This window comes from Pleurodeles waltl, chromosome 1_2 (assembly GCF_031143425.1).
Source record: "Pleurodeles waltl isolate 20211129_DDA chromosome 1_2, aPleWal1.hap1.20221129, whole genome shotgun sequence".
Classification (NCBI taxonomy): domain Eukaryota; kingdom Metazoa; phylum Chordata; class Amphibia; order Caudata; family Salamandridae; genus Pleurodeles; species Pleurodeles waltl.
The window spans coordinates 959012908-959034285 of record NC_090437.1 but is presented as its reverse complement, the minus strand read 5'-3'; the positions used below and the strand labels follow the sequence as shown (position 1 = coordinate 959034285).

The following is a 21378-nucleotide window of genomic DNA, read 5'->3' as shown; positions in this document are numbered from 1 at the left end:
CACAAAGAACAACATGCAATTTTACTTTAGATCTAGAGAGCAAAAAAGATGTGGGTCAGAGAATGAGAACAAAACGTTGACATGAGAAGCCTAGGGATTCCATCCTGGCCATACTGGATCATGCTCGTGAACAGAATAACTGCCTTCAGCAGCACGATAAGAACCTATCACAATGCATTGCTGGAAAGCATTTCTGATAGAACAGTGTTGACCAGTCCATCACACAGCAGTAGTGGGTCTCGAATCAGCAGCACTGGGCTTAATCAAATATCATTTTCCAGGCAGAAAGTAAGGCCAGACGGTCGATTAATTAAGCATTAGCAAAAAAAGTACCTCAAAGTGCAACCCGGTAAGAAACTAAGGATAAGATGAAACATCTGCCACGGATAGATAGAGCCATTTTTTTACCATATGTTATGGAACTAAGAAATATCAAAGAAAGCTGTTATTTTGTGAATGATGACAATTAACATCAGTAAATCTAAGGATCTGGCCTGTGGCTAAAAACTGGACCAGACTCATTAATGCCATTGTGTGTAAAAAACACTTGGATGAATTGCATTGTATCTTATCCTGCAACTACCTTCAGGAGCCCAAAGAAAGTGACTTCTTAGGACTAGGTGGGCTGCTAATGTCTGATACAACAGTAAAACAATAATGCTTTTCCTTCTGAGAGATTAGTCACAACAGACCACCACAAATCACATTTGTTTAAAGGAGTCACTCTGTATATGGTCAGGTGCTCGAACCACAGAGGTATGTGTGCACATAATTGTAACTTTATTAAAGTGTTTTTGCTCACACTTAACAATGTGCCATTATGGTAGAATTATATGTGTGGATGAGTAAATCTGCTACTGGGGCAGGTTCTAGGTGTTCCAGTTAACACAAACTCACAAGTTTGCGGCCCCTCACATACTATTTGCATGTAGAGTCCCACCATAAAAACGATCAAAAATGTGCTGTTAAGGGCAACAGTATTCCTATTTTCAGGGCGAGAGAGAGAAGGGGACATCTACAATTAGTGGGAGTTGAGGAGAAGGGATTTGTACTGGAATTCTTTGTAAATTTATGAAAGTCAAAAATTACTGGAATTCGTAGGTGCTAGTCAATAAGTGTATAATTGGCTTTCCATGATTAGCATATTTGATTTACTGGTAAGTCCCTAATACAGTGCACTAGAGGTGGTGCCCAGGGCCTGTAAATCAAATGCTACTAGCGGGCCTGCAGCAATGGTTGTGCCACCCACATTAGTAGCTCTGTAAACATGGCTCAGACCTGCCACTGCAGTGTCAGTGTGTACAGTTTTTAACTGCCAATTCGACTTGGCAAGTGTACCCACTTGCCAGCCTAAACCTTCCATTTTCTTACATGTAAGACACAACTAAGGTAGGCCCCAGGTAGCCTATGGTCAGGGTGCAGTGTATGTTTAAGGTAGGACATATACTAATGTGTTTTATCTGTCCTGAAAGTGAAACACTGACAAATTTGTTTTTCACTGTCGCAAGTCCTGTCCCTCTCATAGGTTAACATGGGGGCTACCTTTAAATATGATTAAAGTGTAGATTCCCTTTGGTAGCAGATGTACATGTGGAGTTTGGGGTCTCTGAACTCACAATTTAAAAATACATCTTTTAGTAAAGTTGGTTTTGAGACTGTGTGTTTGAAAATGCCACTTTTAGAAAGTAGGCATTTTCTTGCTTAAAACATTCTGTGACTCTGCCTGTTTGTGGATTCCCTGTCTGCGTTAGTTTGACACTTGGGCTGTTTGCACCTCTCTCTAGACAGTGACACAAAGGGAGCTGGGGTATAGCCTGCATATCCTAATCAGCATCTTGTGCTAGGAGGGAGGGGAGAAGTAGTCACTTACAGCTGAAAGGGCTGTGCCTGCCCTCACACAATGCAATCTCCAACCCCCTGGTGTGTATCTGGGGCCTGGCCTGGGCAAGGCAGGATCTCACAAACAAGAGAGCCTTTCCTTTGAAGTAGGCCTACTTCAAAGGCCAAAATGGGAATAAGAAGAACACCCAAACCCCTCAAATTAGGTCACTTCTGTACATCGAGGAGCCTCTGCCTGGAGAAGAGCTGAAGAGATGAGGAGAAGTGCTGCCCTGTCTGTGACTATGCTTTGTGGAGCTATCCTGCAGTTGCTGCTTCTGCCTGTGCAAGGGGTCAAAGACTGGACTTTGTCGTGCATTCCTGCTTGTGAAGAAATCTCCAAGGGCTTGTCCTGAGCCTGCCTCCTGTTGTTGAAGTCTCAGGGCCATCAAAGACTTCTCCTGCCAGCACTTGGACTCTCTGCTGAGACTCCTGCCCTGCCAAGTGGTGCCCTATCCAGTTCCTGGGGCCTTGGAAGGTGAAGCTGGCAGACCAAGACTGAAAATCCATGCACAGACCGTCGTGCAGGGTAAATATTGACGCACCATCTGAGACACGACTTAAAAACGCCACGCCACTGGCTTCGCGACAGAAATCGATGCTTCACCGGCATCACGGCTGGAAGATCAATGCACGCAGCTGGAGAAATGACGCGCAACACCCGCTGACGGAGGCTGATAACATCGCAACCCACATAGCGCGGTTTTGCTGATACCATGCACCAAGCTTTTCGACGCAAACCTCGCTGGGCACGGAAAAATGATGCAAAGCCTGCCCAGACCCGAGTGCTTGCCTGTATCGATGCATCGCTCTACTGTGGAGAGGAAAAACGGCGCATGCCCACACGACCAGAGGAGGAGAAACAACGCATAGTCTTGCTTGCGGGTGAGAAATCGACACATCACTAGCCTTTTCCAACGCACACTCGCCCGTGCACGTTATTTTGACGCTACCCAGGTACTTTTCAGTGCTAAAAGTGTTTTTACTGTTTTCTCGAGAATTTAAGACTCTTTTGTTTTTAAAATTAATAACTTGACTTGTGTATGGTGGACTTTTGTCGTTTTGGCATTGTTTTGTTCAGATAAATATTTTCTATTTTTCTAAACTTGTGTTGTCATTTTGTGGTGTTTTCACTGAGTTACTGTGTGTGTTGGTACAAATACATTACACCTAGACTCTGAAGTTAAGCCTGCCTGCTTGTGCCAAGCTACCAAGGGGGTGAGCGGGGGTTAACTGAGGGTGAGTCTCCTTCACCCTGAGTAGAGTGAGGGTCCTTGCTTGGACAGGTGGTAACCTGACTGCCAACCAAAGACCCCATTTCTAACAACCAGGTTCAAAAGCAAGGACAAACTCAAGCCTAACAAGACCTCTTAGGATTAAGGTTAAATATGAGAGGCACCCTCAATATTGAGAGAGTCACAATTTGCTATTGTAGCCACCAGTGATCATGCTACAGGAAAGGAAGGAATTTTCCTTCAACATATTGAGTACTTCTTATGTTTTCTACAGTCCTTGAATTTATATATTTATATTAACTACCTCCTGTTCCACTTTTTATGTTTCTTCCTCTCTTAACCACACACTGTGGTCTTTATTAAGCTTACTATCCACCTTTTCCCAGGCCTTACTCCTTACTTTGCATGAGCTTACTTTTGGTTTCCTGTTTTGTCTTTAACTTACCAATGTGGAATGTCTAACAAAACCTGTTGCCAAAAAAGTACATAGTTTCATATGCGAAAACCTGAAAAACATAAAAAGAAGTATTGTTAGAAATTAAAAAAAGGAATGTAAAGCAAGTAAAGAAAGCAATGAAAAATGTTAAAGATCGCGCTGTGAAATAAAGAGAAAAAGTAGTCCAGAAACCAGGCAGAAAACATGGAGCCTCATATGTTTTCTGTAGTTAGTTGGTGCGTTTGAGGAGGGCTAAACACCGGAAAAGGCATGACGTATGCATGCCTTTCACTAATGAAAGCAAGCGGATTTTAAAAGGCAAGCCCACAAACCAATGAAAGTGACTGATGTGACATGGGCATGGTTAGAAGCTCAAAGAGAGAATACAGCAGGGGACGGAGCACTTTGCGCTCACCCCTAAAAAAAAGATGACAGAGGAAAATAAATAAATGATGGAAATAGTGAAGAAGGAAAAAGCAAAAGCAAAGAAGAAGGTAAGGAAGGAAATAAAAACTGTGAAGAAAAACAGAGGGTTAAAGAAGGAAATAAATAGAAAGAAAAGCATGTAGGAGGGCAAGAGAGAGAAACAAAGAAAAATAGCAAGAATAAACAAAAACAAAAGATGCAAATAAGTATGGGAAATGAAAGGGAAGTGGGCGTGGCTGAGCCAGTCAACAAGGAACAGAGTTAATCTTGATCAAGCAGATGGGGAGTATTAGCTTTGACTTGGAGGTATGGGAGATCAGTGGTGAAAGTGAACTGCAGATACTCCATAGATGGCAGCAACACTCTACACCAGGGGTCTTCAAACACGGGAGTGTACCCCCATATGTGGGTCTTAAGGGATCCTATGGGGGTGCCCCAGGCTCTGGCCAAAAGACGCATTATGCAGATAACAGGACTTTGTTTTAAGCAGAAACAAACATATTACAATTTTTAAAAGGTAAGAGACCTTAAATGCAACGTTTAAAGAAGTCTAGGCATAATTAAACATTGCCAAATTTATAGAATAATTGTGAAGCAATTTGAGGGGGCCCAGATGATTATTTATTTTCCGCTGGGGGGACGTGGCATTAAAAAGTTTGAAAACCACTGCTCTACATGGAAGAGATACAAGGCACAAGGTGGTGCTATCGGTAGACTTTGAAAAAGAGGACTGTTGTGAGGAGTAATTTAGGTGTTGGTAGAGGCATAACCACAGCTGTTCCAGTGGCTGTGAGTTATTTGTTAATCATCAGGACCAAACATCTCAGAAATGCTTGGTATGTTTTCTCAGGCTATGGTTAATTCCAGAGGACACATGTACAGGGAAGATGTCCTGGATTTTTTGAGCCTTCAGGTAGGCAATGGACAAGTGTGGAAAAGTCAAAGGCATAGATCCTGCGACCTAATTGTGAAAGAGAGTATCAAGCCTCCTTTATCAAATAAGCCACAGACAACAAAACAGAGATCTAGGGCCAGATGTACTGATTTTTCACTCAAATTTGCTATACGGCATTGCTCCAGGAGAAACACGCAGCACAAAGCCATGGCTATGGAGGTTGGCCCGCTGCTGGTGTCATCCTCCTTGCTGGTGGAAAAAGAGGCTTCCTTGCACGAAGTGAGTGTTTGTCATCTAGCGTAGGATTTGTACAGGACGCTTACCCTTCCAGTACAAATTAGGATCCCTCTCACTGGACTGCAGTGCAGCACACATTCAATCTATGTTTTTTTATGTGAAACAAACACATTTTCTTTGTTTAAGGAGGCATTTGTTTTTGACACAAAGCCCAACCTGGCTACCTTCTTATACTGGGATTTGTGTGAAACCCTACGGGTATTTTCATTGATCTGCCTAAGGAACCCCTTAGAAATGCCCTCTTCATGCAAATAAAGCAAAGCATCCCACAGGTGTTTTTGCGAGAAAAGGGCGCCTTTCCAGTGCAAACACCTTAGATTTACATGGTTTTGTGCCTGTGCAAACCTTTGATAAATCTTGGCCCTAGTGAAGAACTGTTCTTAGGTACGGAGCTATGTTTAGCATTGATTTAATAGCGCCAGCGATCCTTTATGATCTGAAAGGTGTTGGGCCTCTGGGAACTGGAACAAGACAGATTGTAAACCATTAGAAATAAACACGCGCCATCTGATAGCCTATAAATAATCAAGGCAAGGCATGAATGCATGCTTAAACTCTGTCACATGAAAATTCAATTGCTTTAATAGGTGGGATTTCGTAAAGGGCTTTAATAACCATCCATTCTTTTAGCTGCGTGGGTTTGACGGTGGCTTAGCTGATGCATGTGCTGATGTTTAAATGAGGGTAACAAAGGCATTAATCATCCCCTGCAGGAGGGCAGGTGGAGAGGGCGGGGTGTAGGCACTGCACAGTATAACAACAAACAGTCTCTTATCTCGTGTATGCAGACCCTGCATCATGGAAGCAGGGCGGCCTGCAGAGGGAGTACTTCCGGTGGCAGTCCGCTTAGAAGCAGAGGAAATCACATTTTAGAGTCCAATGAGTCTTAAGTGCATGGAGGTTCATTGATTCTCACCTAGGTCAGGTTTAACCATCAGCATGTTTCCCAGTCTGGCATCTATTGTATTAATTGTAATAGTATCTATATATGACAGAATGGTTATTGGGACAGCCACGGGAATACGCATTTTTGGGCCTATTGAAGAAAGAATGAGCTGGACGTAGTGGTGCTGTGCACTTTGACAATTCAGAAGCTCCTGCTCTTACCAAATATTCAACAATGGGTTGAGGGTTAAAGAGATAAATGAAGGACAACAGTGCTGAGCAGGTGGTGGGATTATTGCTATGGTGAGCAGGTGGTAGGAGAGTGGAGTTGATTAGGGTCGACTTTTGTGCTGGTGGAACTCCGTGCCACAGTCTTTTTGGTGCCCCCCACCACATTACCTCCTTCTCCACGAATTTCCTCACTACTACTCTCCAACAGTGCCCCTCATTTCTCCATAATCCCTCTCTGAAATACGTTTTTTTTTTTTTTACTCTACTCATAGTTCACTCACAGTTTTGTGATCTGCATGGTACACGTTGTTTGCAGCAGGAACATCATCCCTCTGCGCTACTTTACGATGAGTCAAAACTGCCAATAGACAAAATTTTGATCTCTCCCCAGCAGAAACATTAATCACTATCTTGACATTTTTACTGTTACCTTAAACTGCTGGATGCACAAGGAAGTGTATGTCCTTTTGAACCCTTGAGTTACTTTTAAGCACAGCGCCCCTCACCACAGTCAGCACCAGGAGCAGCTGCACGGGTCGCACTGCCCTAGAGCCGGCCCTGGAGAAGAGCAAGCGTTCTGAAATCAGCTGTGGTGAGCATGATGGCGGGTGTTTTATACAAGCATGAGGCAGGACAGAGGTGAGCAGGTGATAGGAGGGGGAAGATAAACAAGTGATGGGGTGTAGCTTTAATGAGCAGGCAGCTGTGGAGAATGGTGGGCAGCAGGTGCCATGAGGGCACTAGGGGCATGGAGTGGTGAGCAGTTGGCGGGAGAGCATCAGACATCAGGGAGTAGAAAACAGGGTAGATAATGGTGAGCAAGCAGTGGGAAAGCAGCACGTGGTAAGCATGTTGTGACGATGGTATTAGTGGTGAGAAGTTTGTAGGCGGGCAGTGGTCAACAGGTAGTAGAAGAGTAGAAGTAAGCAGCTGGCATGAGGGCAGTAGTGGTGTGAAGGTAGTATGAGAGTAGCAGTAATGACTGGGTGAAAAGTGAGTAATGGTTAAAAGTGATTGTGGTAGGAGAGATGGGCATGAGGTACAGATAGCAGATACTGGCAAGACGTGCATGCTTCTATGGGTGGGTGGCTTGTAGGAGGTAATGGAGAGTGGGTGGTTAGAGGACAGTAGTTTCTCAAGTTTCTCAAAAACTGTATATGCAAGTTGAGTAAGTTTGTGTTCTTACCTATACATCGCAAGCTGCCTCTGAAGAGGCATAGGCTTGACCCCTGCCTGCATCCAGCTCGAAGGTGGTCCATACATGGGGAACAGTTTGTGCACTTCACAATGAGAAGCTCCCCAGTGTTCCTGTGTCACACTGGCAGGGGAGATAGGCTTGCCATTCCAAGTGGGAAAGGCGACTGGTGATAGTCAGTCCACCACCTCCTCATTTTATGGACGTGATTCTTGGGGATTCCTCTTGTGGCAGGGCAAAGGGAGATGCTGGAGGTGGTAGCAATAAAATTACAGCTCCAATGCCCATATTATATATCAGGTGCACTGTTCATGTTTGAGCTACAGCATGTCTTTAAACAGTTGTGCCAGGCACAAACAGTGCACTTGGCTTACAAAGAACATGCTGCTCTCAGGGCAGAGGTGAATTCCGAGCTGCCCTAGGGGGTGCGTATTCAGTGAAATATAGGACTGCTGCTTTAACCAGCCGCTCCTTGTTTCTCTGTGTAGGTGGCACCCACCTGCACTTTAGAGAGGGGACAGAGGTCCCCTTTCAGACAGGTGCAGTGAGCGACTGCACTGACTTGCAACAGGGTGTCTGGGTTGGTCCAGTTGACCTCCACAGTCGCCTCCAGAGGGCTGGCCTCAGGGGGCGTACCAACAGTGTGCCACTTTTTTGGAGCACACTGTCAGTGCAACTCCTGACGGCTTCTTTGCCTGTGCACCTATGTCTATAATACAGCACGGGTGCAAAGGCAAGGAGATTCCCTCATTTGCATGAGGCCACATCCCCATGCAAATGAGTAAATGCCCTCTTGTGATAGTGCTGGTGCTACATGTGCACCAGCACTATCAGTATTACAGAAGGAGTCCCACAAGTGTCCATGGCTACCTTCTGTAATACCAAAGTGCCCTGCGGGCGCACAAAGGGGGCAGACATGCCTGTTGTGTCCTGAGTGCACTTGTGTAATAGGGCCCATGTGGTTCCTCAAGGTTTCATAGCACATTGGCAGTGATAGGTGTGATATAAACAACACGCTCAGCATCATTTCTTGCAACATGGAGCAACATCTCCTGTGCAGTGTAAGCATTGTCTTCCAGTACAGGGGTAATGGCATGCTCAACAGCAGAAGCATTACTGAACTCACTGAAGCCCTCACATAACATAAGCATACACCACCACCCAAGGCATAGGGAGCACTAGGAGCGCGGCGTGCTGGCTTTTATGCAGCTTGAGCGCAGTTTTCACAGCGGAGGAGTAATCCTTCAGTACTGCACAGCCAAAGATGCAGAGCCTGCCCTGAGCTCTACAGCAACCATTTTGGCGCTGACCTTACTCCACTACTGCCCTATGCACACCACTCTTTACGAAGTCTGATAGCTATTTAGAGACTCATGAATCTGATGTGGAGAAGGTTTTGTTTTGCAACTTTTCCGATCACCAACTTCAGCTACAACTGCTGAAAAATATAGTCACTACTGATTACAAAAGTGAGGGAGAACCCAGCAAGCCAGTACCTGAAGACAGCTCATTCTAACAAGCCAATGGCTGGCAGGGATATATCCAAAGCCCCTTTGTCTTGGGTAGGTTGTGTTGCATGTATATATTGTCTGTTGTGTGCTTATGCTGTGCGTTGTGTGATGATTATAAGTCCTGTTGGATAGCTTAAGCTGTCTATAGCAGACTGAAAAAGGTGCACCCTATCTAAATAACACAGAAAAGGGGGGGTGAGAAACTCACTGAGTGAGTTCAGGATTCTTCAATATTTATAAAAATTGCTTATACCCTCAGTCAAAGGAAATCTGTAAAGCCCCTGTGTAGTCAAACTAATTTGTTCAGACTAAAAAGATCTTGCGTTTTCATTGATTTCATCATCTTAACATTACTTTGTCAATTATACTCAGATCTTATTCTTTAATAATCTCACGACTATCTGACACTGTGACACTTTACTGCATCATGCTTAACTTCTCCATGACTGAAATAGCCTACTTTCTTGCATCCTGTGCCTATGCTATCTCGATAACCTTCATCTTTGAAACACCAATCCCTTCTCCCCTTTCCATGAACCTAGTTGTACAAATAGACTCTGGTATATGATTAGCATCCTTTATCACTGCCACTCTTTCGACTGCTATTTTGACCTTAATATTGCATACAGTATCAAGGCTGTTTATGTATACAATGATAGCAAATAGTAACAGATTAGAAGAAGCGCAAAACATAATTTAAGCACATGAAGTGTAATGTTTTATCACCTGCTGCCGAGGGCTGTACTGGTTGTTAAAGGCCCTGAACCCAAGTTGTGGAATGGCACCGCCGCGCGAGGCAGAAGGGCTATATGGCATTGGAATGTTTGAGCACAAGGCTTATAGAAGTGGGTATCATCCCTGATCCGCTCTATTGTCCTTACTAGAGCTCCTAATATTCTATTGTTATAATACAGAGGTCTACAAACTGTGGGGCATGTCCCCCGGGGCTCTGTGGCTGCAACTACTTGTAAATGAAGATAGATGGCCCGAAAGTACAACTTTGTTATTTAGCACATTTCCAGATTGTTTTCATTCACAGGCAGCAGTTGAAGTGCCTATAAAAAGTATGTGAACTGTGATCCTGGATTTTGTTGGTTCGGGTCAGCACGTGGAGTGACGGGCAAAGATGTGACTAAAAAGAGCAAAATATTCTGTAACTATCATGGTATTTTTTACTCCTTCAGTTAACACTATATAAAATAAAGTACACTTAAATTATGTCTGTGTGCGACCAGAAAGACAAAAACATGCATCCTAATTAGCACAGTGGTCAATAATATATTCTGTATTTATAGTGCAAGGATAATCGACCCTTTGACAGAAAGCACTGTGAACATCTAAGGCATCATCCAAATATTTTAGTAACAAGTTATCAGTTATACCTAAAAACATTTTTATGTGTTTGCTTAAAGGGCACACTTCAGAACTCAGTTGGCAAAACCCTAAAATTACCGCTCAAGAGAATACATTTTTGCCAGTGTGGAGCTCCAAGTGACTCACATCAATTAAAGCTATGCTAGCTCCCAAGACTCATTTATATTTGGTGATTAACCAATTGCACATCTTAACATTTCTTTCAGGTAGGAACACGCCCGGTGAAAAGGCTTGTTTCTTTGGTTTTCTGTCCTTCTCTCTGCTTCCCAACATAGTATTCCCTCCCCCTTTGACTTTCAGACAAAAGCATCTGAAGGTCAGTCTTAACCATTAAGGTATGGTTGTTTTTGGTTTAAGTGTGAGTTCAAGGAGTGGCCCTGCGCCTCTGGACCCCTGGGGCCTCAGATTAAAGGGCCAAAAGAAAGAGAAAAGGAGCCAGGCCCATGTGTAGTGTCAACGAGGCATGCAATCTCATTTGTTAACAAGTGGAGTGACTGCTTCCTCTGAGAGATGCTCCTGGTGAAGGATGGGGGGGTGACATGTGGGGGTCTTTTTGTTATAATTGCCTTCACTACCATTAGTGTAGTAGGTGCTATGGAACTAGGGCCAGAGATGTCAGTGGCCACTGCACAACAATTATGGCTGCCATAGTATGGAAAAGGGGTGTGGGGACCCACAAACACACATAGCCCTGAGCCTCCAGCCCCTAGGGCCATGGTATTGCATATTTGTACAACAGGAGACCAAAACATCAATGTACATTCCAATACTTTCACATAGATTTATTATCATTGGTATATTTCCTACACCACAGGGATATGTGCTTCAGTAATGTTCCTTGTATTGAGTGGATTGCACACTTCTATCTCAGTGAAATTCTATATAGAAATATGTACACCAATGCACTGGACAGATGTATCTATTTGATTTTGGTGTTAAAAGGACCCTTTGAAACCTTTTGTTCAAATACATACCAACTGATTGCCATCATATTGAGGGTAAGTCTGCTTCTTCATTTAATGTTTTGTTTCAGGCATCTGTAATATCGGATATCTGATTCATTCTTGTGAATTTCTTTCAATGCTCTATAGGTTTCTAGGTGCATAAATATTTATTTGCAGTATTTATGTTTTGTACATGATCCCCTTGTTTGCCATTTACTTTAGTTTATACTGTTAACCCCTTGTGAGTTTGGGTATTGAGTTGCCTTTCTTCCTTCTGTAGTGGCCCAAATAGTGGGCAGAGCAGCACGCACTTTCACAGGTATCATTAGCGCTGCAGAGGCGCCAGACCCCACGGTATCAGAGGCTAACTTGAGCCTAAATATGGATGTTTTACTATCTTTCCTTGCTTGCATTAGGGCCCAGTGCATACTTGCTGTGCCATTATTGCTTTAGGCCTCGGAGCAATGACCCAGGGAAGGGAAAAACTGAAGCAGAGGTGTTACCTTAGCTTCAACATCAGAGAAGGTATGAAGGGAGGATGGGGTTTGATACCAGCATTTATTTTAGCAAAGGGCAGAGGAGTCAGCCCATTTTGAAAGTCAGTAACTATACTTAGTGAAGCAGGTGCTGTGGCAAGGGGCCAGGGGTCAGAGGGGTCCACTGTATCACAATAAGGACTGTCTTTCTTTTAAAAAAAGTTATAGGTGCGCATGTTCCTTGCTAGCATATGGGCCAAGGAGACCTTTGCTGCAAAGAGGGTTGCAAAATGTGGGAGTTCATTTTTTTCTGAAATGGAGCATATGTGGCCTAATGGTGAGGGCTGCTAAATTTGCAACTGGAGAACCAGGTTCAAGTACCAGCGTTGGCTCAACATCCTGTGATAGTGAATAATTCACTTAATCTCCCCTGGCATAGAAAAATGAATCTGCTCATGTAAAGCTCTCCAATGGCATTCAGCTAAGATTACGCTATATAAAGGTCCAAAGAAAAGGGGACAGCAAGCCTGTTTGGTATGAATCAGGCAGAAGAGCTAGTCTGCTAATCATAGCCACAGCTATGGTTAGTACAGCGGTGCACTTGCATTGAGACCCTGGAGTGTGAAGGACTCACAAAACCCCAATTGTGAAGAGTAGAGCTTTTTTGGGCAATTTCTGTTTTTGTTTTATGAATTTGCTTCTTTATAAGTCTCACATGCGCGATTTAAGCTACAGCAAATGTGTTCTCGAAATGATCTCATAAGCCCCACATCTGCACTCTGCCCTGCCTTCCCAGTGCCCCAATCCTTGCCAAACATATTTGTAGGGGGCCTATTTTGAACATATTTTGCTTTGGGGGGCTGAAAGCAGAAGTGGTTTAAAACTTATGTTCTAACATGTTATTACACTTAATGGCAAATACACAAGTGGAAGAAATTGATCAGCAGCTGACAGACTATTTACTTTTAAATGGGTAGTGGTTTACAATTGTCCTCAAAGCTCCAAATTCGCTTCGTTATGTCTAAGATTAAGGACCGGAAGTATAAAACTTCGTCACAAACCCTGCAATCTGCAAAATCAAAGGATTTGTGACCACAAAATTATGTTTGACCTATATTACATGTATAACACCTATTTTGTTTTTTGATAAAGCCTTTCCAAATGGCAAAATGGATTCAACGACCCATTCCGAATTGCAAATAGGAAGAAGTGTGAAAGGGTCGTTCCTTCCTAGTTTCAATTCACAGTGAGTGGCCCCAAGGGTTTGCAACTGCAAATTGCATTCACAAAACATTCAAATGTCACTGGTTTCTCGAATGAGCTGAAAACAGTTCACAGAGAGAAAGCTGTACCCATTGAACAGCTCCCCCTTTAAGAAAAATGTCCAGCATCCTCGAGGTGAGAAGGTCCATATCATCCCAGCTATGCCACTGTTTTGAAAAAATAGATCAGGTCCCTTTACGGGGCATGGTCTACTTAAAAAAAAAAGGATTGCTGATTGCTGCTTGGGAGTGCAAACACAGGGACGATGGTCTGCTGTTTCTTGTTGACCACTATCCCTTTGTTTGTTGCCATTTAGAAGGTGTCAAAAAGTGAAGTACCTAATTTATATTCATTGGGCGGATCGTTCTGCGACCCACCCTGTAACTGGAGATCTGAAAAATAAAGACTGGTCACAAAAATTTGCGACCTCTTTATGTGACCAATCTGTACTTACAAGTAGCTCAAAGTGTGCAACCCTTACCAGGATATATTGTTCAAGAGGTAACCTCTGCTAAGATTGGTATGGGCATTCCATGTTAATCTGCACGTAACACAAATTTAGTAGAGTGGGTGGACTGGATCTTTTTTAAACCTTGGAAGTCTAGTAAATTGGGACGGAAAAATCAAGCCTTATGTGCCACTTTGTAGAACTGAAGGATCAAACCCTTTTTGCCAGAGAATTTTAAACTGGACCTGCATATTCTTCTTTTGTGTCTCTGATTAAATGCCTCTGTTTTCAAGGTTGATATTCCTAGATACCAGGATGCTATAGCTGAAGAATGGATCTGTACATTTCAAAATACAGCTAGGGAAACAAATGAACGTAGATTATCCGTTTGTCAATGTAATAACAGACTGAGGGAGACCTACTTTATTCTTATTGTGGAAGCATTACAGTTCAGACACTGACATTTCAATATTGTCCCCTTCCAGGGTTTCTATCTTCTGTGCTATGGAGTAGATCAATTTGCAGACAATGGGGATATGAAGGGAGATGCATCGATTTGCACTTTTGGCTTCCATTGTGATATTTCTTTTTGGCTAGATATATTGTTTTAGAATTGTGTTTGTTTTGTTTTGAATTATGTGGTATTTGCTGGTTGATGGGTTGGTGTATTCATCCAAAATAACTTTGCATTTCTTTGTATTACTACTGGTGCTATTGCTACTACTACTGTACCAACTCAAGCGTAAGCTAGTGTAAGTTTCAAATATAATATACGCATTTTTACTCTTTTTTATTGTGTAAACCACGTTTAGTGTAACATAACACAACTATCATTTCCACAAAACAAGTAGGAAAAGAAAAGGTGAAGTTTAAGGAATACGTCTCTTCAGCATTTTCCGAGGTCAATGTAAAACTTAAGGTGCCCTTTACAAACAGGTGGTAGTGGTGTTGAGGCATGCATAGTAGAAGTCCTAACTGTTACTGCTCACCTGTGAATATCCCTTATCCCTCACGCCCACATCTGGCAAAACTATACTGTTCTTTGGTTGTGCTGTGTTTGAGCAGCCAGTCAATCTGGAAATGACTTTGGGAGATTGAAAAGGGTAGGACTTGATTCAATAACACTCATTCATGTCATGTCATGTCATGTCATAACAACAAGCAAGATCCCTCATCAACCCTGCAACACTGTTTTAGGAATCGCTAAACAGGCAACCAGACTAGCCAACCTCGTTCTCAAAGACTGTGGCTTTGGCAGGAGAGACAAGATCAGCCAGATGTCCAAAGGGATTTAAAATTGAGGATTTTGTTGATTTGTTCAAATATTTTAGACTATAATTCTTCAAAACTGGCACAGTTCTATTGGCTATGCAACTGAATATAAATTGAGCATCCACATGTAGGGCATCTAGGACCATGGTTCAGATCACTTCTGGTCAACAGCCAGTAGGTCTAAAGATTTAAGGTTAATTTATAGACTCTTTATTATTGTTTTGAGCTATTTTGGCAAATATTGTAAAGGAAAATCTACTCCCTTCGGTTACATTAATATATTTAGTAATTCTGTAAAAGGTGCTTGCAAAGCTCAACCCCTGCAGCCCAAAGATGGTACACATACACCCAATTAACTCTGTCCTTCCTCCCGTGAAAGAATGTAGACACAGTGCCTGTTTTTTGCACAAGGTAATCCAGTAATTGCAACTGTTGTAAAAGCTTTGCAAGGCAGCCAGGTGAGGCTTTCAGGGATAACTCTTCCCGCACAAAGCTGAATCTCGTAAGATCAAAAAAGCAATACTCTATCTTTAATAGGTAAATTCAACAGTACCGCACCTGGGTCAAAGACTCACTTGGCCGTTGTTGTGATGTTTTATTACATGTTGAATCGCTACGTTGCCCTTTGTGTTCAGCTTTACCATAATTAACCTAGTTTAACTGCGTTAAGAGAATATTTGGACTGCGACAACTAAGCCAATGAGATGGATTCTTTCGGGAGGATGTTAAAATCGGGTTGCTTAAACATAGCAGCAGCATCTTTTCATACCTGTTGAATAATTCGGGTTGACAAAATGTACAGGCCAAAAGCAAAGAAAAGGGCTAGAGAACGAGGACCATTTACCAATTACATTATCTATAAAACAGTCTTAAAACTGGTTCATTTTGTGATGTTTGCTCCTGCAATCCGTTCTTCAGATATACACGTAACGTCCTTCTCACAATTTGTGCTAGAAGGAATGTCAAAAGGACACATTGTGTAATTAGGAGAACCAATTGTTTGAGTCTCAACCGTTCCCTCTGCCTAAATACGCGTATTCGTCGCTCATGTGTATGCAACACCATGCCAGCTCCCGTCAGCGCAGGCTGTCTCCTCACAGCCTCCCACCGGAGACACTGAGGAACGGTCGGTGTCTGTCCTTGAGATTTCAGGGTCAGATAACGAGTGAGGGTGGAGGAAGACTCGGTAATGACAAAAAGAAGCACAACATAATATATAGTAAATATAGCAAACCGTGATATGACAAAACCTAAGAACATAATTTAATAAAACATATAGCTTAACATAACAAATAACACAGCGACATGTAACACAATATAGCCCAACCTTAGGCTAGACCCGAGTCGCCTTCCCTCACCCCTCTTCCTTTTAGAGGCAGCCTTGCAGTACCCTGTGCTTGCAGGTCCTCACTGCACGAGCTGGGCCTAGGAAATTAATCGCTGCTGGACTCGGGGCATGTACTTTTATTTCAAACTTTTTTATTGAACATATTGAGGTTCTGCAAAACAATCGACCACAAAGTGGTTGGGCATATACTTACATATATATTTACTTATATGGAAAGATGATCAAATAAACATGGGAATATAGTGTAATATGGTATTGTAAGAACTGTACCACATTAATAGCGAACATTGTAGTTATGTTTTGTGTGGGGTATTAAGATTTAACCCTTCTTTGGTTAAGGAGCATATAAATGTGTTTTTGTATATGTACATCTATCTTCATACATTGGGTATTCATTGGTGCCTCATCACGCATCTCTTAACCTATGGTGTGGAAATGTGACAGTCGGGGTGTGCCCCGTTCTCGGCCTCGTCTACGCCTCTTACCCGGAAGCCTTTGCATAAGTAGTGACCCGCACCCACAGTGGCTTCCCACGCCCTTAATGGCGTAGCAAGCAGGAGATATGGGTGAGTTCTATCAGGGTACAGACAACCTGTGAGTAGGAGGAGGTCCTTTAACTGCACAATACAATGTGGTGTATACACAATTCAAGGTGGGTGGGTATCATTTTTTGGCCTCCATAGTGACAATTAAGGTGTCCCAAATTTCAGACCCTCCCTGGGCCAATCCCCGGTGTTGGAGCTGACTTAGGGCCTGATTACAACTTTGGAGGACGGTGTTAATCCGTCCCAAATGTGACAGATATACCACCTACCATATTATGAGTTCCATAGGATATAATGGACTCGTAATACGGTAGGTGGTATAGCCGTCACATTTGGGACGGATTAACACCGTCCTCCAAAGTTGTAATCAGGCACATAGGGGGTCATTACAAGCTTGGCGGGCGGCGTGCAGCTGCCAATGCGGCCGCACTCCCGCGGACCCCATTACGACATACCCGCTGGGCCGGCGGGCGCAAACCAAGTTTACGCCCGTCGGCCCAGCGGGAATGAGGCCGCAACATAGGAGCTGGCTCCTAATGGAGCCGGCGGTGTTGCGGCCGTGCGACGGGTGCAGTAGCACCTGTCGCGCTTTTACAGACAGTGAAAATCTGCCCGGGGCCCTGTTAGGGGGCCCCAGGACACCCCTTACCGCCAGCCTCCACCTGGCTGTGCAAACCGCCAGAAACAGGCTGGCGGTAGGGGGGTCATAATCCCCAGGGCAGCGCTGCTTGCAGCGCTGCCCTGGCGGATTATCACCGCCGGGGCTAAAACGGCGGGAAACCACCGGCCCCGGCGGTGCGACCGCGGCGCTACCGCCGCGGTCGTAATACGGGTCTCCGTACCGCCAGCCTGTTGGCGGTACGGACGCCACATTACCCCCCATAGTGTGTTCGCTTCTGCGTAAGAGCATTGTATCAGGTCGTGCAACCAGTTATTGTATCCTGGAGTATGCAGAGCTTTTCAGTGAGTCGCTATTAAGCATTTAAACACCATGAAGACCAAATCAATAAGCCTGTGTACTTGCTTATCCCCTTTGGTGTGCCGGCGCAGACCCAGCAAGCATGATTCTGGTTCCATATGTAGCGTATAATCCTTAATATCGACTATGGTGTCCGTAATGCGCTGCCATGCAATAACCAGAGGTGGACATGCCCATACCATGTGATAGAAATCTGCTGATGGTTGTGCACACCTAGGGCACACTGGGTCTGAACCTGGATATATTAGTTTTATGTGGGCTGGAGACAGATAGGAGTGATGTACATAACTGAACTGAGTGTAACGAAGTCTGGTATTGCGAGAGACACTTTTGACAGTGGATAGCACCGCCATCCAGGCGTTCTGGGACAAGGGAGAGGGAAGTACCTCGTCCCATCTGGCTTTGGCGCGCGTCAGTTCGGGGCATACCTGATCTAACATTGACGAGTTTAGTCTGGAAATGTTGCCCCTTGTGTTTCCAATCGATAGAATCAATGTGAGCAATTGTGATTCTTGTGGTTCAGCGCTACCCCGTTCCCATGTGGCTCCCAACAAGTGTTTGATCGCGCAGTATGTGATGAAGGCGCCAGCTTGAATCCCCTCCGTTGTCATGAGTGCGTCAAAGGATCTTAGCATAGAGTCCTCCCAAAGCTTACCTAAAGTTGCTAGGTCCGCTTCGCACCACAGGGACACGTCGTGATGCCTTATTAGAATTTGGGCTGTAGGCAACTGAGTCCATGGGAGCATGGGAGTGTATGGCACTGGGGCGCCCCTACCGTGGACATATCGTTGCCAACACGAATTTGCAGCTAATAGTAAAATGGAGCCATTTGGTGGACGGTGTGAACCGTCTAGCAGCCAAGCGAGCACCGGGATCGGTGCCAGCATCTCCATTATTGCCGTACACTCCGCCGAAGGGGTTTAACCAAGCCATAAGGCCGGCCATTATAATTGGGCTGGCTGCTGCATAATACAATTCAAAATTGGGCATGCCCAGTCCTCCCTTCAACTGTGAGTATTGCGTTATGGACAGCACCACTCTGCGTCTGTCCCTGCCCCTGCCCCATAGTAAATCGGTCATTATGGAGTGTAAGGTCTTGAAAAAAGAGCAAGGGAGGATAATCTGGAGCTCTATAAAATAATATAAAAATCTCGGGAGGCTGAGCATTTTTGCAATAGCTATCCGCCCGATAGGTGACAGAGGGAGATCCATCCAGAATGGTAAAGAACCCCGCACTGAGCGAAGAACCCTATCTACGTTGCCCTCCAGAGGTAATCCACAGAGTGATAGATCTGTATGCCCAAATACTTAAAAGCGGTATGGCACCATGGTAATTGATAATTTGGAAGAGCCGAGCAGAGCTCCGATGGTACAGGGAAGAGAGGAAAGATGCAAGATTTAGACCAGTTGACCCGTAGGCCAGATATGGTTGCAAAGGTGTCGAGTGTTTCCATAACACTGACCATGGAGATAGTATGATCACGCAAATATATCAAAGCGTCATCCACATACCGAGAAATGATATGATGTGTATTAAGTTCCGGGATGCCCCATATAGACACTCATGCGCGTAGCTTGGCTGCCAGCGGCTCCATGGTGATTGCAAAGAGAAGGGGAGACAGCCGACACCCCTGTTTGGTGCCTCTGCATATTGGAAAGGACTCAGAGATAACTTGCCCTGTTTTCACGCGGTCCATGGGCTTAGCATAAAATGTCTTAATCCATTGAACGTATCAGCCCCAAATACCATTGTTTCTAACGTGTCAATAAGAAAGTCCCAACTGAATGTATCAAACGCCTTTTCTATATCCAGGGCCACCACACTGGTAGGGGATTCAGATTTGGCGCTGTGTATTATACAAAGCAATCTTCTGATATTGAGGAAGGTGCTTCTGCCAGGTATAAACCCCGATTGATCCTCATGGATCAGATGTGGCAGAAATGGAAGGAGTCTATTGGCTAAAAATGTTCCCAACAACTTACAGTTGGTATTAAGCAAGGAAAGAGGACGATATTAACGGACATCCAGGGGGTCGCGGCCAGGCTTTGGGAGTACAACTATAAGAGCCTCATTCATCGAATCAGGTAATTGTGCCCTATCATATGCCTCATTAAACACCCGGAGCAGTTGTTGTAGAAGATGAGTAGTTTGAGATGTCAAATATTCCACTGGCAGGCCGTCTGAACCCGGTGCCTTGTTGCGGGCCATCTGTGATAATTCCAGGCGGATTTCTTCTATGCTAATTGGACCATTTAACGTGTCAGCTTGCTCAGGCTGTAAGCGTCTCTGAGGAGTGGACACCAAGAGATCAGCCATCTGCATTGCAGGTGGCGAGGGACTGAACGAGTACAGGGACCGATAGTACTTGTAAAAGGCTCATTAATTTCTACCTGTGAATTTACCATCCGCCCTGAACCCAACCTAATTGCTCCTATAGGTGAGGGTTGAGAGGTTTGTCTAACTAGCCAGGCCAGTAGACGGCCTGCTCTATCTCCCTCTGCATATTTACGTGTCATATAATGTCTATAATCATGTTTGCTTGGTCTGGTGTCCGCTTCCCTGTAACTCGCCCTCAGTGATTGTAGCTCCTCTATTGTCATCTCATTGCCCGCCACTGCGGTCTCCGCCTCACGCAACCGGGACTCCAGATCCGAAATCTCCCTTATCAACACCTGCCTGACCCCCAACGAGGCGGCCATACACTGGCCCGCACCACCACCTTATGGGTGTCCCATTCAATTGCTCGGCTAGACGCGGTGTTGTCATTTATAGAGAAGTAGGTGTATAAACACTGAGCAAGTTCAGCACAAAAGGCGGGGTACGACAGTGCTTCTACCTGCAGGTGCCATGTAGGGATTCATGTGCGCGGCTTTCCCCAACCCAATGTCACATGAAGAGGGCTATGATCTGATGAAGTGCAAGCCAGGTAATCTGCTGCATGGATTTTATGTATTACAGCCGGCGATGTGAGAATCATGTCTATCCTGGTATGTAGAGCTTGGACAATGGAGTAAAAGGAATATTCGTGCTGTGCCAGATATCGCAGTCACCAGACATCACACAGCCCATTTGTCGACTTCCAAGCAGTCAGCGTGCGTGAAATGTGACCGCTTGGGGCAGTCGGAAGTAGCGGGAAGGACCTATATATGTGGACATCCATGACACAGTTAAAGTCCCCGCCCCAGATGCTATCTACTGTTGGATCACGGAACAGGCCTGTTGAGAATGTGTGCAGAAAACCAGGCTGATTAATGTTGGGAGCATACAGCGAAACCAGTGCCAGTGGTGTACCATCCAGGCTTCCCTCCACTACTACATGTCAGCCACCAGGATCAATCCGCGTGCAGGCAACCACATATGGTACCCCCGGAGCGATCCAGATCGCCACCTTGCGGGCAAAGGATGACGACCCCGTGCCCAACAGTTGTCCCCTCCAATTCGTCCGACTTTTACCCAGGGTGGTGTCTGACAAGTGTGTTTCCTGGAGCAGGGCAAAATGTATCTGGTGACATTTCAAGTAGGCATGTATATGCTGCCGCCTTCGTGGGTTCGCCATCCCCTTTACATTCCATGTAAGCACGTTATACCTTGGTGTATGCGATTGACCTTGTATAGTCATTGGAATGTGGGAAAGAAGAACGGTGGGAAGGTGCAGAAGTCCAACCCCATGACGACCATGAGGAGTATCTGGATCATCCTATTCCAGACATGCCTGCCCCTAAAAGCCCACGATGTACTC

At 44.6% G+C, this 21378-nt stretch overlaps 1 protein-coding gene across 3 annotated transcripts in view; it reads left to right on the top strand.

Annotated features, from left to right (window-relative positions):
- The window catches only part of CRACD (capping protein inhibiting regulator of actin dynamics), an 801959-nt gene that overhangs the window by 273996 nt on the left and 506585 nt on the right, over positions 1 to 21378 (top strand). The window lies entirely within an intron of this gene.